The 24,177-nt window shown below is 38.8% G+C and overlaps 1 protein-coding gene across 1 annotated transcript in view; it reads left to right on the top strand.

Annotated features, from left to right (window-relative positions):
* Positions 1–24,177, top strand: part of KCNC2 (potassium voltage-gated channel subfamily C member 2) — a 107,976-nt gene that overhangs the window by 25,933 nt on the left and 57,866 nt on the right. The window lies entirely within an intron of this gene.

Below are 24,177 nucleotides of genomic sequence, written 5' to 3'. Positions count from 1 at the left end.
GTTGAAGATGTCCCTGCCCACGGCAGGGGGGTTGGACTAGATGACCTTTAGAGGTCCCTTCCAACCCAAACTATTCCATGATTCTATTCTATGAAATATTTCCAAATGACTCCTTTCAACAATACCTGACACAAACACAGAAAAAAATGGAAAATAAAAAATACCTGTTCTTATTAGCCTGGGCCCTAAACACACCGCAGTATTCCTCCCTCCTGAGCTTACCCGAAGCTTGAGCTTTACCAGTGCACTTCTGCCCTCCTCCTCCTGGTGCACCCCTTCTGAGAGGCTCTCCAGTGGGGACAGTAGCAAAGTCCCATCTTGCGGTGAGTGAGTGGCTGTCATCCAGGAACAGGAATAGGTGATGCTGCTTTTCTTCCCAAGGTGTTTGCGTGAATGGGTGGGCCAGGCTCATTGCATCTTCCATTTGCTGCATAAATTCCTGTTGAGTGTTATCCTTTCATTGGTTGTCTTGGTCAAATTCTCAAGTGTCCCTAAACTGCTCTAAACTGATACAACATGTTTGGGGAAAGATGGAAAAACAGGGAAGAAGGTAATGATTTATTGTAATCAAGTCTTCTGGGTATGCAGGTGTAGCTTTTTCCTCATAACCTCTCTAAGCGTGAGTTTGTTTTTATTACAGATAATAATGTGGGCTAATGGAGACAGTCCAGATCACCAAAGTAGTCAGAAATTTAGAAATTATGGCCTATGGGAAAGAATAAAGGACCTAAGGTTGGTTGTGTTAGAGAACAGGATAATGTAGAATGACACAGGGGACTTCAAATAGGCTGCTACAAAGAAAAGAGTAAGCTTTTCCAGTGTCCATACCAAAGAGACCAAAATGTAATAGGATTAAATTGGAGGTGGAAAGATTTAGTATAGATTTAGTTTAGTTTTAGTTCAGTTCAGTGCTTTAGTTTGGCCAGAACAGATTCTGATGAGACTGAGCTGAAGCCATAAGCATGAAACATCAAGCCTTACTTTGCTCCTGTCTCCTTGCATCTTTCCAAATTCTATGGAGTTTCAAACAGTCTTTAGGATTTAAAGTTCAAGTTGTACTTCCGTAGCTGGAGAGTTATAGATTAACAAGCAATTGCCTTGGATGAGGTCATCCATAACTTATTCCCATCCATGCTTGTTTTGTGTTTTGTTCTTAATTGCCGTACTACTTTGTAAGAGTTTTAAAAGTGGTAGAAATTGTTAATTTTTAGGAGATTATATATTTCTAGTCACAGAAATGTGGGACGTGTATTTGCCAGTGGCTTGTGAACATAGACTTGTAAAACCAGAGAGTAGTCTCAGATTATAGCTTAAGGTTTTGTGTAGTCCTGATTAATTTTTTTGCAGGCATTCTTACTCCATGTTGTCATTGTGTGTAGCTGCTAAAAGCACCAAGTGACAAAAGTAGTTCCCTATGACAGGAGTGTTGGGAGCTAAGAGAATTGTGAAGTCAGGCAATGTAGACTGAAGCTATTTTGCATTCATATTTAAATCACTGTGTAACAACAGGGATGATAAAGAGAGCAGTAGTCCACCAGGAATAGTTGGCTGGGAAGTTGGAACATTTTTGCTCTACAGCCTCTATTTGCAGTCATGAATTTCTGCTCTGCAGTTTCTAGTCACGAAGCAAGCTTTAGTTTTTTTTACAAGTAGACTCTGAAAGGTGATTAAGGAGGTGCCAGATCCTATTGGTTTGGCCACATCAAATCCAGAGTCATCATTTATGATTTCTGTCACACAAATCAAGATTTACAAGCCTCTTCTACATAAGAGAAGATGCCAGCCAATTTGTACCTCTGTATATACACTCCATGCGAGAGACTTATACTAGTTTATAAATAATCCAGTGAGGTATCTAAATAAGTGCAGGGAAAATAGATATATTTATAGTGTGTGCTTGTGCCAAAAATATTTTATCTTTATTGAGACGCCTATCTTTTTCTCATGGAAAACGGTAGCAAGATTTTTACCTGAAACAAGACCTGAAAATAGGTTTTGAAAAACCTGAAAATAATAATAAAAAACTTCTGGAATACTCTCCAAAACCTTGAACTCAAACAGATTTTATCTTCCATATATTTTATAGTGATTCAACTGTTTCTCCTTCTGAATTTGTCATGCCTTCTGATGTTGTGCCTTTTCATGTTTGTGCTTATGCAGATAAGTGCCTGTTTAATGCGCTTACATGCTTTTCTGAGTCAGGGCTGTAATATTTTCCTGTAGTGCGTGTATTTCATATGTGGAAGTCCATTCAAATGCATGAAAAACAGCTGAAGTTCTGGGCAGTATTTATTACTTGGCCAGTAATAAATTTGTCCAAACTGCAGCTTAGAGGAGATAGAAACTATTCATAAATTTTGTTGTTGTTGTTGGATAGTTTAAATATGGGGAAGGAGAAATAATGGGAAGGGGTCACATTTTTAAGGTGCTGATTTTTTTTTTTATCAGCTGTTAATTCTGAAATGTAATTTTCAGTAGAAATCTCATTAAAAATTAGAAAAAAGGATAAGATAGGTTTACATATTTCAATGTTGAGCAAAAAAGAAAAAAATTCCCCTGAAAAATGTCCGTTATGGCCTGATCTATATTAACATGTAGAATTTCAGTGTGTTCCTCAAACTGAGAAGTCCATTATTTTTATTGCTCAAGTGACTGTCCCTGGTTATACATTTAAGGCTTTCTGGGGAAGCAAGAAGAAAACAGGCAGAATTTAGAGCTCTCTGGAGGAGTCTTACAGTAGCAGCATTAAAGGGCGAAACACCCTGGATGTCAAACACCCAAAGCAAAACTGACAGACTGCTCAGGTCGGAGAAGATGGTGTGTGCTCAGATGTGTACTGGTACGTCTGAGCTGTGTACGCTCTGACGGCAGTTGTCTGGAGAAGGTTCATTAATTTCACAATAATAGTTGTCCTGTGAGAGGAAAAATGGAAGCCGCTGCTCAACATTTCAGCAGAAGTGAGAGATGTGCGAGGAGTTAAAAAAAGAAACCAAAAACTGGTGTGCTTGGTGGTCTTGATGAGTTCATTAAATCTCAGGCTCAAGTAGAGGCAAATTTTAGAAAAAGGTAGTAGATGAGATCTCTTATATAAACATGCATATCTTCTGTTAAAAGCTTGTGTAGATAGAGGTAGTGAGTCTTTATGAACATTTGTTGGCTTTTTAACAGAGTTCATTATGCAGAAATATGTCGCTTCTGCTCATTTTAAAGTTTGGACATTAGACTTAATGGATTCATAAGAAGGTGACATGGGTAATAGGCTGTTATTAATGTGCATAACTTCCTAAGATGAGCTTTGTTCTGCTGAATTAATAAGTGAATTGTAACAGAAATGGCCCAATTACCAGCAGAAATGGAACAGAATTTCTTTGTAGACAAGGTAATAAATAAATATTACCAATTTAGATTACTTTTAAATTTTATTGAAATAAAAAAAAGCAAGTGGAGAAGCATGATAGAAGTTTCAACGTGAGAAATCACAACGGTTAACTTCTCCATAACAGCAACTGTACTGAATTAATGGAGTATGACTGCATGCAGGCAAGGGAAGGACTTTTCTCTTAAAGGAAGAAGAAAGTATCATCCTTAGATGCACCACTGGAAAGAACCAAAAAACGCTTTAAAAGGCGTCTCTGCAAGGGAAATCAGTTGCTTTTGCTCTACTATTTGGAATGCCTACTCAAAATTTCTTCTTATATGCTCCTGTAATTTGTGCCATGGTGCATCTTCTTTACACTGCGAGTAAGATGTGCATGTGAATGTTGTTGTCCAGGTGTCACTGAGCTGTTGTACAAGTGTGTAGGCTTGTCCCTGGCCCTGTGAATGTCAGCCGTCCTGTGGGGGCCGAGGTATCTAGTGCCAGTGGTGTGAGATTCTGCTGTCGAGTCCCACCTGGCTGGTGTGATGTTAACTTGCAGACCTGTATGAGTCTTTCTCATCTTCTAGAGAACATTGTAGACCTACTCGTGTGTAGGGAGGGACTTTCCTTTCCCATACATGGGAAAATTGGGAACTACGTCCTACATGCTCTCTCTCTGCACGTAATACGAAGTCTTTTGCACAGCACTCAGTTTTGACTTGGCTCCATTGATGAAACTAATCAGTCCCAATCCCATTTGCAAGGTGTCGTGGTTTAACCTCAGTTTGCAACTGAGCACCACACAGCTGCTCGCTCACTCCCCCCGGCCCCCCTGCTAGGATGGGGGAGAGAATTGGAAGAGCACAAGTGAGAAAAACTCGTGGGTTGAGATAAAAACAGTTTAATAATTGAAATAAAAAAATAATAATAATACAAAAAGCAAGTGATGTACAATGCAATTGCTCACCACCTGCCGACCGATGCCAAGCCAGTCCCCGAGCAGCGGCCCCCCCGGCCAGCTTTCCCCCAGTTTATGTACTGAGCATGATGTCACATGGTATGGAATGTCCCTTTGGGCAGTTTGGGTCAGCTGTCCTTTTTTTTGTCGGTAGAGCATGGGAAGCTGAAAAGCCCTTGACTAGTGTGAGCATTACCTAGCAAAAACATTGGTGCGTTATCAACATTGTTCTCACCCTAAATCCAAAACACAGCACTGTACCAGCTACTAGGAAGGAAATTAACTCTATCCCTGCCGAAACCAGGACACAAGGTTTAAATGACTGTTTCACTTTGAAATCTCAAAGCAGGAGAAATGCTATTTCAATTAAATGGTAATTGCTCACCAAGATGAAAAAGTTATAAACTAGTTAGAAATTCAGACCAGAACTGTTCTTTGCAAGAGTAGTTACTGGTTGCAGGAAAATAAGTTTTTTGGGAGAAAAGAAGTTTGTACAACTTGCTGGCAGCCTCATACAAAAGGAGTGTACTGCTGCTGTGTGCATTCCCTGCAGATGTACGAGGAGCCCTTTTGCATAATTATGATACAAAGGGTGTGTTGTGTGAAGGAATAGCCACCAAAAAAATCCTTAATTATATTAAAATTTTGTTCTAGTATTAACAGAATTTTTTTTGCAGTCCTTACGTGCACTATGCTCCATGCTGTTTCCCAATCATTGTAGTATGAGTTGAAATATGAGTTAACTCAGTTCAGCGATCTGTTTGACGTGGTAATGAAGATGGACAGAGTCTGAGGTGAAGGCCTTTTGTACAGGAACGTCAGCAGACACCTATGCCCACAGCATAGGCTTGTTTAGTTATTAATATTTTTGCTCACAGGGCTGTCAGTGTTAACTGTCTCCAGCAGATGTTTTACCGGGAGTGCTAAGTTCTTGATGCTGCTGGAAGGTTTTCATCTGAGAGGTGCATCAGTGTGTTTCTCTGGCACTCACAATGTTATAACAATTTCCTTTCAGAGCAATGCTGCTAAAGGGAGAAAGAAATGCTAAAATAATGAAAGCATGTATTGTGAATATTTGAGGTTAAAAAGTTCTTTGAATGATCAAAGCAGCAAATAATTCAATCAAAAAAGGGTGGAAAAAACTCCTGAAAATACCAAACCTGCCCTGGTAACTATGTGACTGGATTTGCTGATTTCTCAAATCAGCCCAGAATTTGAGCAGTGCCAAATTAGCTGCTTATATGCCATTATTTTGGCAGCTCTGCAGAAATGGGCACCTTGTCTTCAGTGTGATCATTCAGCTCGTGGTCTTCTGCTTGGGGCTTTGAAACATGGTCTTGATGTCCTCTTTTCTTCACTGATTCCTCTGCCATAGAAATTAATAATTGGCCAGGTAAATCTGGACACTGAATCCATTTGAATGTACAGTAGTGAGGGAGCTGAGGAGTGACCCACACAAGGACCTTTTGAACTGACTCTCCAGAATATGCATCATGAGGGGCTTTTTAGGGCAACATGAACCTCATGGCTGTATTCTGTGTTAAGGAGACTTATTTCTTCAGTGGAGGAAGGGCTATAGTACCTGTGGTGAGGAAAGAGGCACAAAGTGTAGGTAGAAAATGCGTATGTGTTGTTGAAAGGGCAAAACGGGGCACCTCTGCTCTCCCTTCTGTCTGTCCCAGGAGTAACAAGCAGTTCCAGACAGCTGTGTTAGGAATGGTAGACTGAATCTGCTTCAGTAGCATTTCTAGTACGATGATGAACTAGCTCTCTTTTTGGAAGAATCTGATTTTGCATCAGTGAATAACTGCTATGGGTGCAACCAATAGATTTTAGGCAATACTTTTTTTTTTTTTTTTTTTTTTTGGTAGTAGAGCTGGTGTTTTGCTCTGTATGTAATTTTAGCAAGTATCCAAGGTGGCCATTCTTTTGCTTGTGACCTACTGGCATTACAACTATTTAAAGAATACCAAGCAGTCTAACGGGCAAGTGGGAGAAACGCTAGAGAGATCTTCCAATCCCAGGGAAACCATGGTGGTCATCACGGGAAATGATTATTTGATGAAGTCTGCCAAGGTAAAGGCACTTCTAGCTTATCTAACTATTTCTGATAGAAAACAGAACTTGAAACAGCATTTTTTTTTATGTCCATCTGTCCTACATAGAAACTGTACTTGTCATAAAACAATGGAAACTAGAATAAGCTTTTAATTTTTCTTAATGTTTGTTATATTTGGGACAGATAGAATAAGGTGAAGAAAACAAAAAGAGATGCAAAAATGCATTTTCTTAATTCACTCAGTGTTTAAATCTATTTGGCTTTCTATCAATAAAATATGTTTGTATGAATAACAGTTTTCTTACCCAGATTTTCAGTGACTTCAAAACAAATGGGCTACTAATAATGGGAATAGAATTTGGCAAATGACTACCCCAACTCTGCAATAACATGTTAAATCTGTCTTATTTTTCTTTTTGCTATAATATAATAGAGCTAGTAATCTGAATAGATTTTCTCTTCAATGGAGAGTGATAACTACTATATGTATTAATGCAATGCCAGTCACTTAAACATGTGGTATTCAGTATGAATAATAGTCTTTCTTTTTCACTCCTACGGTAATAATTTCATTACTTCATGTCATGTTATTATTAAATGGAGTATACCTAAATCCTCTTCAGAAAAGATATTGCTGACACTTTCAAATTAGTTTAGGTCTAATTAAACTTCCACCATAACAGATCAGGCATTTGGGGATTTCCAAATTATTATTATTTTTTTTTAAATAGCAGATGAAGTGCCACTGGAACAGAGAGAGATAGAAACGCAAGTTGCTGTGACATGATATATTTGATCAATCACACGGAGCCTTTTTTCCCTGTGGAAATGTTAAATGCAGAGTGCCAAGTGTCTCAGGACACAACTGAAAATTAAAACTGCGACATGGCATTTGGGGATTTCCAAATTATTATTATTTTTTTTTAAATAGCAGATGAAGTGCCACTGGAACAGAGAGAGATAGAAACGCAAGTTGCTGTGACATGATATATTTGATCAATCACACGGAGCCTTTTTTCCCTGTGGAAATGTTAAATGCAGAGTGCCAAGTGTCTCAGGACACAACTGAAAATTAAAACTGTGACACTTAATGTGTCGCTGGTCAGATGGGATGCCACAGAGGTTGATGAGGCAAAGTAAGAACATCTGACGTGTTGAAGCCGATGGGAGTATTGGAATGGGTAAAAGAGTAGGAGAAATACTTTTTGTAAATTTGTGATATTAATCACTGTCTTCAAGCCCAGAGCCTGTTAAGTTTCCATTAGCAGGCAAGTAGTGTGGTTAGGTCCAAACACAGGAGTACTGAATGCCTCCTGTTGATGTAGAGGTGAATGGTCTGGTCTTCCTGAGATGCGTTTTAAAATTAGTCTTAGGCCTGTGAAATGTGCCAAAAGAATACCACCCCCAGTGAAATTGCAGGAGGGGTCACATTAGGATTCACATGTTTTATTTGCTTGTGTTTTGAATGCAGCATGACTTTCTGATTTGTGGTACTTGTATTTTGTAGCTCTGGGAACAAATTTGCTTTTTTCAACACTGAAATGTTTGAGAAGGAAATATTTGAGGAGTGAAATTGTGGATCTAGCTGCATCCACAGCTCTGGAGTTAAGAGAAGTATCAACTGATTGTCTTTATCCTACATGCAATGAATAAAACTGCTATCACGTGAGACTTCCTTTATTCCAAAAGAAGAATTAAATGATACTCTGTCTTCTTGTTGCTGAAGTTCTCCATGGCTCATAGCTGCAGTTTTCAAAGGAGAAAAACTATGTGCCAAATTGTATTACATGCCAATAAAGTTTCAACTTATTCAACTGCTTTGTGATTCCTGGTTGACAGATGTCAATAGTCGAATATATCACCCATCTTGTAAATTACTGTAAACTGGGTTTAATGAATACTGGTGTAGTTCAGTGGAGCAGCTCTTGTTTATACAACATAGAAGCTCACTTTTTTTCTTTACTGGATGCATCAGAAAGCTATTATTACTATTTCTTAATTTATTTCAGGATTTTTATTTCTCAGTATCGCTATCCTTTATTAAGTGGGAAAAAAGCCTTGGTTTTGTATGTTAGAATTCCATGGCTTTACTTTTAATAAATTCACATCCTTAGTTTTCTGCTTGCGGCTCAGACATTGAAAAGTATTTGCTTCTTTTGACTATTAAGTGGAAAATTGGCTTGGGAGAATATTTTAATTTTGTGAGGGAAAAGGAAATTATATTACACCAAAATAAAGTGCATGAGAGGCAGTTGCTTGAGAGTTTGGCATGAGGTTCTGCTGGGCATATCTCAAGAGCTTTAGAAATTAATTTAATGTGGGATGGAAGCCAAAATGTAGTCCAGTTTATGGGACTGTGAACAATTCTAGGTTTAGTATCAACTTCCTGTTCAATGTCACTGTCACAACTGATGGAACTATTTCCTAGACCTGATTAGGATTTTGATTCCATGTTCTTTCTTCTTATCTTGATAGTTCCTTGTATAATTTGGTGATACAATAAGTCTTTTCCCATACTATTTTTTTTTCTCTCCTAACTTACAGTTAGAAGTCTAAGCCACATTTCTCTTCATTTCCCTTACATAACACAGCCCTATTTACAGTTCTGGCCAAGTCAAGAGCATGAAGGTGCTTCTAAGTCAGAGTCAAGCCAAATGGCTTGTTTATTGGCTTTATTATTTAGGCTAGAAGAAGAACTGAGGTGATGACACAAATACAAAAGATAATAAATATTAGGTCATCAGTGATCCCAAGAAATTCCAGTAGAATCACAGAATGGTTGAGGTAGGAAGGGGCTTCTGGAGATTGTCTAGTCCAACACCGTGCTCAAGCAGGGCCACCTAGAGCTGGTTGCTCAGCACTGTGTCCAGCTGGGTTTTGAATATCTCCAAGGATGGCGACTCCACAACCTCTGGGCAACCTGTGCCAGTGCTTGACCATCCTTGCAGTAAAACATGGGGTTTTTTTTTGCATTTAAACGTCATTTCCTGTATTCCGATTTGTGCCAGTTCCTCTTGTCCTGTCTCTGGGCACATCGGAGAAGAGTCTGTCTTCTGTCTTCCTTCATTTTCACTGGTGCATGGCTGAGCTGGGTCAGCCCTAAACTTGGCTTGAATCATCATGATGTACCTGCATCAAATTGTTTGTATGGAGAGGCTTAAAGCATTAAGATACAGATCTTCTAGATTTTTCTAAGACCATATGGGAAAACAGTATTCTTAGTATTCCATTTGGTGTGGTTTATTAGTGTTGCATTTTGATGAGTTTTCAGTATTTAAAATAAATTATTGCTCATTTGATTAAAAAAAGAAACAAACATTAACTCTACTGGAAGAAAGGTAAATTTCTGTTTCAGAGGAAACAGCACCTTCTTATTGTACATCCTTTTCTGCTGTCTGTTAGAAGTAGTCTTTAGCTCAGTGAATAAAATTAATATGCATTTATAAAACAATGTACTTCTACAGTGTCACTTTTGTTGGCAGAAAAAATTGATAGCACAGAATGGTCCCTTAGTAATGAAGGTCTAAATGATTACATTGTTGTTTACAGGTGAATTTACTGTTAAAAATGTGCAAGACAAGCCACTGGTTTTAATTTTCAACCAGTGGGAGAGTGGGGTATTTTACTTTTCAGCAAGGAAGAAATACAGCACAGAAAAGAAAAAGTCCAGATGTTTACTTCACGACGTGGGGAAGAATCTTATTAACCTCACCTGCCATACCAAAGGGTGAGACCATTTTTCTCCGTTAAAACTTGTGTAGCCTTCATAGGTTCATAATTGCCTACCCTCTGAGCAATACATGTGAAATCTCCTGTTTTGCAGTGGCAAACGTTTCAATAAGTCTCCGTGAGCTATGAGCACAGCACACTAGCGATAGAAACCCAGCTTGGATTAATAAGAAGTCTTTGTGTTTATAGTTCCTTCAGTGCTGAGACATTTCCCTGTTATGTAGAAAATTTTAACAATTTGAAGCAGACTGGACTCGGAGACTGCAAGTGGCTGTTGCCAAAGCTCATGTCTCTTGATGTCTTGTGTTTGTTGTCCTCTGTGACCTTCAGAATATCGTCTTGTCTGGACAGGGGTTTTTTTTGTGTGGCATTATTAACTACCACTACTTTCCACCATTGTTCCTAAACTACTAAACAGTGCTTGAAAGCTCATTTAGCTATCACAAGTGCTGCTTGTGGCCTCAAACAATTCAGGATGTGTCAACGCTTCCATTTAAGTCACGGTTTTCAGGATGTAACTATGCTAAATACGTTCTTTCTGCTCTGAAATACGATCAACAAGGTATGTTAGCAAAACGATCTGATTTTAATTAATTTACTTTAACGGAAAGCTCTTGAGAGTGAGAGAGATTGGCTTTGGCTTGGGTTCAAAGCCTGCACGCTTCCCACGGATTGCTGTGTTGCCTCACGCCAGCCAGCGGCCCCAGCCTTCCCAGCATCGTCTTTCCTCTGGAAGGCTTTGCATTACAGTTGTTGTGGTTTAACCCGGCAGGCAGCTAAACACCACACAGCCGTTTGCTCGCTCCCCTCCCCCGCCCAGTGGGATGGGGGAGAGAATTGGGAAAAAAAAAAAGTAAAATTCGTGGGTTGAGATAAAGACAGTTTAATAGGACAGAAAAGGAAGGGAAAAGAATAATAATAATAATAATGATAAAAGAATATACAAAGCAAGTGATGCACAGCGCAATTGCTCACCACCCACCGACCGATGCCCAGCCAGTCCCCGAGCAGCGGTCACCGCCCCCCAGCCAACTCCCCCCAGTTTATGTACTGAGCATGACGTCACATGGTATGGAATGTCCCTCTGGCCAGTTTGGGTCAGCTGTCCTGGCTGTGCCCCCTCCCAGCTTCTTGCTGGCAGGGCATGGGAAGCTGAAAAGTCCTTGACTAGTGTAAGCACTGCTTAGCAACAACTGAAACCTCGGTGTGTTATCAACATTATTCTCATCCTAAATCCAAAACGCAGCACTGTACCAGCTACTAGGAAGAGAATGAACTCTATCCCAGCTGAAACCACAACAAAGGTGAGAGGATACAAGGCTGCTATGAGGGCTTTTCTCCTCTGAGTGCTTAGGTTAAGAGCAACAGCCTTAGTTTCATCCGTACTAAATGTCAAATTTGAATCTAGTTTTGTGGAAAATAAACAGTTCTGTCATTAAGACATTTAAACACAAGGTTTGCTGATTTGGCCAGTTCATGTTCTCTGCTAAAAGAAAAATATTTATTCATGAAATGGTTCTTTTATAGCTCCAACAGCATTACAAATAAAATTCATGTACTACTTTTTCAGTTAAGTAGAAGTCATGGCTTGATTATTACTTAAAGAGGAAAAAGGAGAATTAGGTAGAAGATTAGTTTCCAGTATTGTGGTCTGCTCATTTTAAGCCTGCAGATTTGTGTAGGGGCATGAGCCTTTGTATAAATAATTTTTTGCTGCCCTAATGGGACATATGTGCCTTGAGGTGATTACTCCTTGAGAAGAATATGTACACTCAGACTGTCCAAGAGTTAAGGCAACAGGATATTAGCTTCTGCAGTTGTCCTGCAAGAAGTCTGCAGACTTTGCCTGTGGAGGATAATTACAGCTCTTTTGGGAAGTAAAAATGTCCTCTTTCAGCAGCTGCAGAATATATGATTAGGTATCACGGAGCATTGCCTTGGATTATAACCCATCTGATTGCTGAGCCTGAAAATCTGGTCCTTTAAACTGCCTGCTGTTTGATGATGCCTCTCTGTCAGGATTTGGGATTACAGCAAGTATCTCCTAAGGGCAGAGGTACCAGAAGCAGATTGAAAGCTGCCCTTACACTTTAAGATATACTCCCTTGTGGCCGGTCAGGACTGTATATGCATGTGTGTATGTGCTGAGGGGAGAATGAAAATTTTCTGTTTACAAAGAAATGTAAACAAAACTAGGCATTCCTTGAGTATCTGCTCATCTGGGAGTAGCTGGGGATCTTTCATGAAGAGGACAGCCATGGGTGGGAGTGCTTAAGGGAGTAACGCTCAGGAAGGGTGGGTGCAAGGAGAAACTATAGCCTTGTCTTCCTTTGTTTGACCACTGTTTTTATGCATTTCAGCTTTTTCATGGACTCTAATGGTAAAACTGATGTTGAGGTAGGCTAGCTTAGGCTTTGCTGGAACTAGGAGAACTCATGCTATCCAACAACACAGATGAAAAACTCATTTAGGGTAGAGCTTGGTAAATTTATGGATGGAATTGGGTGACAAGGTTGCTAGCAATTGGACCAACTAGTATGAGTCCATGGGTGTCCATCTTGGTGATATCCTCAAAGGAGATGTGATTGGCATTGACAGTGTTCATTTGTACCCTTTATGTATGAATCACAGCCCACAGCTTACTGGGATTGTCCCCTGACCTTCCGTTGTATACCCTGTCTTCTCAGGGGTTTTTCTTTTTTTTTTCTTTTTTTTTCCTTTCTGAAGCATACAAGAGTGGCTGCAAGTAGGTAGGTAGGAGAAACTGGTGGGATCTGCTGATGCTATGAGAAGTACTGGTGTGTCATCGATCCCTGGATGGTTGTCATGTTCACGTGCTCAGACCTGTCACCAGTTTTACAGCTAGGGGAGGATTCTCACCCAGGTTTGGAAGTCAGGAGTGGGTTGGTTGGTTGGTTTGTTATCATTTTAATTCCATTACAGAATGGGGTCTGGGCCACTTCCTTGGAGCTTTGGGTCTCTTCTATGACAGAAATGTAAGTTGTTTTATTTTTTTGTTTGGGAAGGAGTTTGTTTTGTTTTAAATAGGGTGTTGTAAAGTGCTTGTTAGCAGCAACGTGGGGTCACTTCTTTAAAAAAATAAAATAAAAATCTATTTTCTACTTGCCTGCAATAGTAATACTTGCCTACTTGGCCTGTGAGGGATTAGGCTTGATGACGCTGGTGACATGTTCTGTTCCTGTGTTCCTGTGAATGGACGCTGAGCAAGTCAGCCTGGCATTTCCAGCTTCTGAGTGTTTGATTTTTATGACATAATTGACATTTTTAATGTACTTCCTTATGAGTGGAGTATGTAATACAGAATATTGCTTTATGCAAATTGTTTTTTGAAAAATACTGAATAGAAAAATACCTCATTCTTTTCAGTTATAAAAAAAGCAACTTTCACATGTAGGAAATACCTACAAAGATGATACAAAAAGTACTTTTTCCATCAGTGTGGACTATTTGTATTTTTCCTTTTGTATTTTACCTTTTTATATCAATGTATTTATCAGGCAGTAATAACTTTGAAAGATGAAGCATTTACCTTAGGTCTTACACTTGAAGAAAACAAAATATAAAAGCAACAGGCATCTGCATCAACAGTTGTTCCATTAACTACATTCCAGTTACTCATGAAGTGTATCCCTCAAAATGTTTTTTGTCCTGAGGTGGATCTCTCTCAAAAAAGGTAAATCTTTATAAATTAAATTGATTTAATATTCAGTCCTTTTTAAACATTTGCAAATTTACTTTGTGCCAAGGTAGTGCACAAATATTGCACCTTCTCACTCAATAGGTCTTTTATTCAAACATATTAACAAATTTCTGTGTTTAATGAGAAATATTGAACTTCTGTTGCTACTACATAGGCTGCAGCTGTTATGAAGAGTTGACTAATGATTGCTCTTTCATGTACATCAGCGAAGGAATCATTTACCCAAATGGTATTTATCAATTGTCTGTGAGCTATGGGAGTGTTTATCATATAAACACATTTTCTCTTTTCAAAAGACGTGAAAAACTGCTTCAAAAACTTCTGAATGGAGCACTGGTCCAGCTGCTGCCTTCAGAAAGTTTAGAATATTATATAATTACCTACCATACTGTCTACCTTCCAACTATAAAACTCCTGGAAACCGACATCTTTCACACTGTCAGAGGTATAGGAGGCGGCATCACAGTAGCTCTTGGTTTGAAAAAGAAGTGTGCTGTGATCTGACCTGAGTTTGCATGGGTTGTACGTGTCTTGGGAAGGGTCTCGAGGCTGGTCCTTCCTTGGGGCAGAGATCAGTCTGGACATTGACAGGATGACCAGTTGATTGAAAATACTTGTCGTGGGCTTTTATGTATGGGTAGATATAGATAGTAAAATGAGAATTACAGTTTTCTCCTGTATTCCTTATACAATTGAAATTCTAATCAGAAGTGAGATGAAGATATTTAATTCTGTAAGTTTTGCAAACTAAAGGGTTGCTAAACTTTTCTTCTCATCTTAAATTTCCTCCCATGGTTTTTATTTTTTACTTTACAATATTTATTCTCTTTTAAAGAGGTGCTTTCTTTAGTTGCATTTTGCTCTGCTGTCTGACATGAATTCTGCAGTGTTTCTGCCTGAATTGGGAAAAAAGAGAAAATTCTCCAACCTTCTTTGCCTGTTTTCCATGTGATATAATGCCTTTTGTGAGAGGCATTGGCAAGGAACTGAGGTGCAGAAAACTGTGAAATACATGAAAATCCTAAAAGCATCATATAAAAAATTGAATGTCTAAATGTATAAAGCTCACACAGCATATCATCCTACTACATATTTAACAGTTTTTCCTGAGCAGTAGGCAGCTAGTGTTGGGAAAGTTCATGAATATTGTATTCTGTGAGATGAAAAGTAACCATGTAGCAAACATACAGGACCTACATTTTTAATTTTGTTTATTCCTTTTTTTGGTTTTTGTTTTCATATGGGTGAATCACCCTTTCATCTCCCACAAACTTTCTAAAATTATCCCCATCAACTTAGTAGTACTCATTGCTGAGGGCAGACCTCATCAGCTGAAGGTTCCCTTAACGAAGAACTGAGCTAAGCAGCAGATTATGACTGTTTCTTTAGTCTTGGGGCAGTTTATGAAGGAGAAAAAAAAAAAAAGGAGTTCTGAAATGATAATGCTGAATGTCAGAATTAAAATATACTTTGAACCCTTTCTGCTGCTGGGAACTGTAATGTTTTGTAACTTTTTGAACTGAGGACAGCAGCAGAAACCTGGGATGTTGGCAAATGGGCTTTTTGACAGAGCAACTAGCTGAAGAGAAACCAGTCATCCTATACGAGAGGTTTGTCCTAGTTCTGGTAGTCAGGCTGTTGTAGTTCTGCTAGAGTAAAGATGGAAGAGAAATATGATTTACAGGTAGAAATAATACCTTTTCTTAGATCAGAAGGCATAGATGGAAGAAACAGGCAAGGCTTTGGCTGTGTAAGTCCTTGTTCAGATGAGAAACAGAAAAAACAGAGATAGTAGAGGTTGAAGACAGTCGCTGTGAATTTAATTATATAGATCATCTAGATAACTCAGAGAAAAGGATTCTTCCTACCTGTGGTGCAGACTGCACTGTTGTGATGGATCACATTGTTTGATCTGGAGGAGGCAAGCCTTAGGCTGGTAAAAATTGCTGATAGACAGATTTTCCTTCAGGTCTACAGGTATGTTAGGGGGAATGCACAATCATTTTTGGGCAATTATTTTGTCGCCATGCTGGAATCTCTTTTACTGCTTGTTGACAGGCATCTGTTCAAATTATTATAATGCAGTTTTAAAATATTTTAAATATTAAAATATTAAATATTTTAAATATTTTTTTAAAATATTTTAAAATTTTAAAATATTGTTTCTGGCTTCCCCCCCCCCCCCCCCAGCCTCCCCCCTTTTTTTTTTCCAAGGACTCTGCCCTATTTTTTTTTTTTTTTTTCCCCTCCTTCCCTTCCTCCCTTCCTTAAGAAATCCGCTTAGCCTACATCTCACTCTCTCATTTTTCTATGTTTAACAGAGAATTCTCTTTTCTGTGGCAAGATGTCAGCAAAGTTAACTGAACACGCCAGTACAAGTTCCCCAGATGTCATATGACATGCTTGGTATCTAGAACAAAAGTAAAGAAATTATCTGTATGCATTGTAGTTGGAGGCAGCGGAAAGGAAAGCCTTCAGCAGCTGCCAACATTTATTTAGTACAGATGCTGAAACCAGGCAATCATTCTGCAGCTGTAGTTCTGAGGTGGCCAGGAGATCTTCTGTAAAGGGCCAGCAACTGAATAACTGTCTTTTTTAAAAAATGGAAATGCTAGTAACTGGTAATCAAATTCCAAAATGGTCCTTTGGAGCAGGACACAGATGCAGTAGGACAGCCAAGAGCACCTGAGCAATTCATGGCTGGTGGAAGGGGGCAGAAACCAATGGAAAAGAGGTAGCTTACACCAGCTGAAGATTTGTCATAAGTTTGTGTTTTATTTCTGTAAATCCTAAAATGTACAATAGTATTCTAAACGTGTTATCCCTGTAAATCAGAAGAAGGCATAAGCCAAAACACATAGAAAACGTACAATATCCATAGCACCTCATTTGAAACTGAGGATTCGAAACACTATTTACTGTGTACTTAAGAAAAGTTCAGGATAGTTTGTGACTTCTGTGTAATAAAATGTGTGTGTTTACACATACAGCAGTTGGAGGAGAGAAGGTTTTGTCACAGCCTGTTGAAGAGATAATATATTGTTGAACTGTATTGGGAGCAGGAAACACATTGAGCCTGCTGCTTTTCTTCCAATTCACATGGTCTAAAAAGAAGGCTGTACACATGGGTCTGGGCTTGCCTCCCCTGAAGGGACTTTTGCTTCGCAGATCTATCAATAAAGATGAGCACTTACAAAGATGTAAAGTTACTACATATTCCCATTTGCACTCTTCCTTTTTTGGTTTTTGTGTGCATACCTTTCTTGCAAGGGTGGTCGTGAGGATTAAATGCTGTGGCATAGCATCGCAAGATGTGCTGGAACTCCCCGAGTCCTCCTTCAGTTTTTCAAGTCCCGATTGCATTTGTTTTTGCACATAAGCTTGAAACTATTGCAAATCTTCGAAGCCTTTAGGCTTTTCTCTCAGCATATGTTTATACCAGTAGAGTACCACTGAGTATTACTTCATTACATTCATGCCCCCTAATCAACACTGACTCTGAAGGTAAAACAGATGGAATTTGTTTGCTTATGAATTATGCAAAATTATAGTTTATTAAGTTCCTGCATTTTAATGGGCAAATGAGCTAATGGCTATGTGGGTGGGCTGGGTACAACACAGTGTGTAGCTGCGTAGATGGACTACAATTGCTTCAATTTGCTAACTGTGCTTTCAAGTACACCTGTTCTCCATTGTGGTTTTCAGCTGGAAAATCTGCCATCTGGAATCAGATCAGGTTTTGAACAAAAAAAATGAATGGCTATAAATTTAGGTCAAAACACTTTTTTCTCAGCTAAAAGAATGCACTTTTTCATGGAACTTGATAACAGAAACAACTATTTGCTGAGAAATGTAAGGATACTTAGAAAGTAAAGAGTTTCATATTGCCTGCTAATGGATGATGAAAGCTGAAAATGAGGGAAATACGTGAAGTGTATTGGCACCACTTTAAATTTTGTAGATTGCATTTAATCAGAACCTGATTTGGCTTGAAATGGCTGTTTAAAATTCCATTTTTTATGTTCTGAGAGACAGAATATAAAGCTCCAATGACTCTTTTTTGATTTAAAGGGAATGAACTGGAAAAGATAGGAAGCAGCAGATGACAGGTGTGGTATTTGGCTATTGCCTAACTTTATGTACATTATTCACAGACAGGAGATGGGATTCTCATCTTACTTTTTTTTATAGCTGGACAAAGTTTGATGGAAGATTCTTTAAAAAATCAACTTCCATTTTGGTTTTGAAAGACACTGCGCCAACCCAGTTTCATAATACTAGCCCAAAAGCACAAGAAACTATATTGCAGGGTATCTGGTAGCGTAGAAAAAGGCAATAATTAAGGTGGGAGAATTAATCTTTTAAATTACTTGGAGTTTTCTTGTAGGCATGTAGAGTTTGCAGCCATGTAGGTGACTTGCTAAAAAGGACCAATATGTAAAGAGAAACAGGAATAGTACGTATTAGCAAATTGATGTTTAGTGGTTAATTAATTTTATAGCTCCTCTTCTTCTTGGTGTGAGAGAGTCAAAACCTAAAAAGATGAGCCAAAGTATGCCTTTATATACACTGATGCCAGTGTATTGACCTCAGCGTGATTGCAGAGCTGTGACAAATGCTGAAATGTGGTTGTTAAGACTGAACCTGAATGACAAACAGTTTCCTCCTCTGCTAAGGGCAAAGGCAGATCCCCTTTCCTGCAGACATCAAAGACGACGTTACAGCTACCTGTGTGTTATCACCAGGATGGAGGTTATTATGACCAAAGGATACTAGCGGCAAGGAAGCATTATTTATCCATTTGTCATTCAGGTCTTCCAAAATGCTTTAGGAAGGTATTTAGAGCTAAGATGAAAGGCTTTGCTTTGAAATGAAATAAGGATGCTTACGCATTTTTTTTCCCTATGGGACTGGTAAGCTGTAAGAGAGGACAAGTAACGAGCAGCTTGGGGAAGAGTGGTAACACTGAGCCACTCTGGTAGCTTCCAAAATAGTCAAGGATATCTATTCCCTAACTCTCCAGTCGCTACTTTGTGGTGATTACTGTTTCCTCTTGCTATTTTTATGCCAGGGAGAGTGATTTTAGGTGTTGATTTTGGTGGTTTGAAAACATTCCCCCCCACCCCCCGCTTCAAAAGGGGAGTGTTTGACTGCCGATACTGCGTGATGCATAAATGATGAGCACTGGTGACAGCTGCTCACTCACATTTATCACCATTATGTAAGCCGCCGTCTGTCAGAAATGGGCACCACCCAAATAAAAAGCAGAAGAGCTCTGCTGAATATCAACTGCTAGGCTGGGCCGAGCTACGGAGAGGCTGGAAAGATTGTCTGGTCGTAGACTCAACTTCTTCCTTTTGCGTTTGTTGCAGCGATTGGCTTTCAGATGAAATCGGTGTGCCTTGGCTGGGCGACGTGCATGCCTTGCTTCTGGTACTGTGCTCCCAAATAAACATTCAGTAGTGAAGAACTAAGCCAACGATGCAAATTGTTTCAAACATTGCCAGTGACCGTGGTGGCTTTTATATCATGTTCATTGTGAACAGCAGTGCTATATTTGGGAGAAAAGTTGGACTACCTGGGTATTGCTTTTCCAACAGTACAGCTCTAAAATTCTGCAACCGACAGGCTTGGAAGTAAGTAATGAAAGACTACTGTGGCCAGAATAGAAGGAAAAGTAATGACTAATCTGAAACAGGACAACTGAACTGTTTTCTGCTTTGCAATATAGCGTAGTTTGGAAACATTTCTCTGAAGATACAGTATTTTTGTCCGGTTAGTAAGAGATTATGTTTGAGAAAATTCCAGTTAAATATATTAAAAAAACCTAATGGTAGTTACAAATTGCTGTACAACCTCTTTGCCGTTCAGGTAAAACTTGCTTTTTTGCAAGTTTATCTCGTTATTTTTATGTTACAGCTAAGTTAGCACTAGTCTAAACCCAGCAGGGTAATATTCCACATTGGCCAGTGTATACTAATACTGTAGCGACCTCCAGCTGAGACAGCTCCTACAGCAAAAGGGATTTGTTTTGTTCACAGGCTGTATGTTGCTGTAATGTTCAAAATTTTCAGTCAGAATTATTGATAGACTGTGAGTCTTGATTAAAAAAAAAAAAAGGAAGTGTCAAGAATTTTTTTAACTTCCTCATGTCTTGTAAATCAGAGAGTCATTGCAGAATGATGATGCCTGCCTCAACGGTGCTGCAGCGCAGTGCATGCATGAACAGGGTAGGAGACAAGCGAGGGCTAAATTTTGTGTACTCTGGAGGTTTACCTCTCCGTGTTGACAGTGACGCAATATGAGACATCCTGCTCTTGATCACAGGCCATTTAAAATGTGATTAGTGCATTTAGTCAAAACTTAAATATAAATAGAAAATAACCATCCATTTAAAAATATTTGTTGTGTGTGATTTTTCCCCTGGAGTAATAAATTAGCCAGTAAGAGGTTTCATGCAGTTTTGTGATGTTTATTAGCTACTGTGCCACACTGTACTTTAGAAAAAAATTAACTCTTTTCAATTTTATGAAGCAGTAGAAGAACCATTATTTGAACAGTTTGTGGCCAGGTGTCTCAGATGACAGGTGCAGGAAACAGTAATTTTAATTTTTAATGTGTTTTTATCCTTACTTCATCAAATACTCAACATATCGGAATGAAAAATATTTTTCATTGCCGTTTACGCTTGGTCTCAGTTGTCTGAGATTGCAGATTTTGCGTTAAGGAGTTTGGAAGTACGAGGACAGCAGTGTGGGGTCTGTAGCGTTGGCCCTCTGGAGCAGAACTGAACGAATGTTTCGTTACGGTGCACGCAGTCGGGTAGTTCCCAGTATCAACACACAGCACTTCCAGTCTGTACGCTAGTCAGTTCTGTACCACACACCAGCAAACAGCTACAGATTTTTCCCCAAGCCTGGACTCCCTCTTAACCTTCTCTCTGTTTTTAACAGTGACACGAAGTCTTCCCTGTTCACTCCTGCATTATTTACATTTTGCTGCCAAGCCTTTCTTCTGGTTCTTCTTAATCCACCTAGAAAATCTGTTTTTTCCATCTTTTGCCTTCGCTAGGAAGCAGAAGGCTAGGAGTCAGCTATGTTTTCTTTTACTATACTTTCTGCAAACCTCTTCCACTCCTTTCCAAACTCAAGAAATCAGTTTCAGGCATAAAGGCCACCTGTATTTTTGTCTGTGGTGACTTGACGCTGATGCTAACTGATCTACACCATCATATTGGGCGTGATGTATTTTTAAGTAGTCTGGCTATTATGTCTATACTGTAATGCCTATGCTTTGCAATCTCTTTAGTTGTGCTAGCTTGGAGCTTAGGTTCATGCTCAGCCTCAAATTCTGTATTGTCTTTGCTTACTCGATTTGTTTCAAGGGATGTAGTCCTCTTATCTTGACAGGAGAAAATAGCCAAACTCCTAGTGGTTTTCCCTGGTTGGCACTGTGCTTGTCTGCTTCATGGAGAACCTTTAACCACAACACGAGCACGATGACTCAGACTTTGTCAGATCTTCATACAGTGTCCAGAGTATTTCTAGCCTGTTCAAAGCCTTTTCCACTTGCTGTTCACAAGGGATTTAGGATAAAAAGGTGGAAGAAACAGCTGAAATAGATGTGCGAACCATTTGTGATCTGCTAATGTAGTTAGCTGTCCTTGTGTGCCACATATGCAATTACCTTCACTCCAAGTGATTTTGTCACATTTATAGTTAGGAAAAAAATATATTTCCACTACTTTTCCAGTATTTAAAATGAACCAATAGTGTTTATTCTGTTCCAACACTTACAGTGGAGCAGCTTCTTCTTTTGTGTTGAGTTTATTTGTTTTCTTCTTATTCTTTTCCCTCTTAATTTTCACCTGTGAACTGATTCACAGGATTTGTTAAATCTTTCTGTAACATGGCACATTTGGTCTGATCCTAAGAAATTTTTAATCATGCATTTGCTGCTGAGATAAAATAAGCAAGGGAAAAATGGAAAACTGCTTTGCGGAAATGAACCTTATTACAGCTTTGAGGAAATGACACTGCAATTAAAGCTGAGACAGACATTTTATTCAAATCCCTTCTCTTCAGCTGTGCATAGCATATTGAAAATAATGTTGTGATAATTTATCATATTTAAACTCTTTAATGGACAGTTTGTGAGGAGAATTTGTACTTAATTCTGAGAGAGAAAATAGAGTCTTTCTGCTTTATATATTCAGACTTCTGTGAACTTTTGCACAAAGTAACTTGGAAACTGGCTTTAAACTTCTGTTTTGTGTCAAACTCCATGTATACTATTTCCATGGATGTTCCTATATAGTGGAATTCTGTCTTTTCCTCTCAAGAGTCAGAAAATCGGAGTGTGGATTTTGACATGAATACATATGATGTTCTGTAATGATTAATGATTTATTTTTGCAAGAGTAGAAGTGGAAGGGGAGCAAACAGAAAGAAAAAAAAATACGGATACAATTGACTAGGTTTCAAGTTCTTGCATTGCACCTGTGACTCTACCATCTGGAGACCTTCCAGATTTGGGAATCTGGAGGGGGGGGAAAAAAAGAAAAGAAAGAAGAAAGAAAAGAATATGAGTAAATACAAGCATACTTGCTCTCATTTCCTCCCATCTCAGCCATGGTATGTACTATTGAGCTGGAAAAGTCATGAGATCAGACATTTTTGTTTAGTTTGCCAGCATGGGAATACTTGGAAAGAGGAGCTGCTGTTGTCTTTCTTTCCTTTGCAATTCAGTTCCAGTAAGTCAATTACATGTCAATTCTCATTCTCACAGCTTCTGCATCCCTCTCTTAAAAACAGCAATGTATATTTTTCAATTAAAAAACCAAATATAGAATAGACAGACAAAATACAGAATAGAAGATTTGAAGATTGACCCAGACATTCCATAATTAGCTCTTCCCCTTGTTCTGGTCAACAATGCCTCAATTTTTTTCAGTCTTTTCTTATTGCAGTCTTTTTTAATGCCTTCTTTTCATTTAACAGCAAAGATGATAGTTTCTCTGAACACAGAGAATCAGTTCAGTTTTTCTGAACACAGTGAGAATCAAAGAAACCCATAGCTGTAACCTGCAGTTATATCGCCTGTTATTTTTCATTACAAATCCCTTTTTTTCAGTTGCTTATATGTTTGTCAGAATCACTCCATAACAGTATGTACTAAACTAATTTACAGTGCACAGAAGGGGAAGTTTATCAAGCAGATCCCTTTCCCTAGCAAAGGGGAACTGTATTTTAAAAGGTTTATGCTTAAATGAGAAGCAAGTTATATGCATGAAATATAACAAATTTCATGTACACAAAAAAAAAATACACAATAGTTGCAAAGATGCAAATATAAATCTTCGAAGAATCTAGCTTTTTTTTAAGGAGTATGAATTTTGTGATGGTAAGTAAGAGGTTGTTATTTTTCAACAGGAAAAGTAATGAATACTATTTTCAGTGTCCTTTGGTGTAGGGTCAGGGTTCCCAACTATGGAAACCATCTAACTAGTGGTATGAAAACCTCTTCAAAGTGGCTTGTAAAAGCTGCCTAAGCAGATAAGTGATATCTCATATTAAGTTTGAAAACCTTTGATACAAGCCATGTAGGCTGAACTAAAATCCTTTCAGGTGAGGAGAAGGGTGACTTTCTGCCCTGTCTCCTGAATCCATACAGAGAGTTTAACTATGAGCTTTTGACTGTGAAAATTCAGGGTATATTGTCAAGTAGTATAGGTAAAATAGGGAAACAACCTTTTTTTCCTGTGGCAAACTTCTACTTTTTTTTAAACGTATTTTTGTTAGCAGCAGGAAAAATGGCAAAACAACTATCACAAAATACTACACAGCTAAAGATATCAACTGTGAGGACCACTTTCATAACAGATCTACTCTTTGCTTCAGCTTTAATCCCCTCTTGCAAGAATATTTTCACAGCTGCTTTTGAAGGAGAGCTTCCCCAGTACGGGTGCTGAGCTGGAGAGGAAGGCTGACCACATACCTGACTGGCAACTCTTAATAAGCTCAGATTAGCAAAAGGGTGAGCTCCTGTCATCATCTTGATCTGTAAGACGAAATTTGTTGGAGCTCAACAGGTTGTTCTAAAAAAGCCTATGCATAGCAGCAGATAACTTATTTCCAATTTTCAGTGTTGGAGATGCACTGAGATTTCTAAGATCTTTCAGAGATAGCTATTAATAGCACCATGCACAAAGAAGGTCTGTAATGCTTCAAAGGGATGCACAAAGCCTAGGGGGATGCTCAGACTTACTGCTGTGTGTGATTGCAGAAGAAAGTCATGAGGCTTGCACACTTCAAAAGTCAGGGCATGCAAAAGTTCAAGCAGCCCACGCAAAT

This window comes from Aptenodytes forsteri, unplaced genomic scaffold (genome assembly GCF_000699145.1).
Source record: "Aptenodytes forsteri isolate BGI_AS27 unplaced genomic scaffold, ASM69914v1 Scaffold259, whole genome shotgun sequence".
NCBI classification, from domain to species: Eukaryota; Metazoa; Chordata; class Aves; order Sphenisciformes; family Spheniscidae; genus Aptenodytes; species Aptenodytes forsteri.
This window is presented reverse-complemented; position numbering and strand designations above follow the sequence as displayed.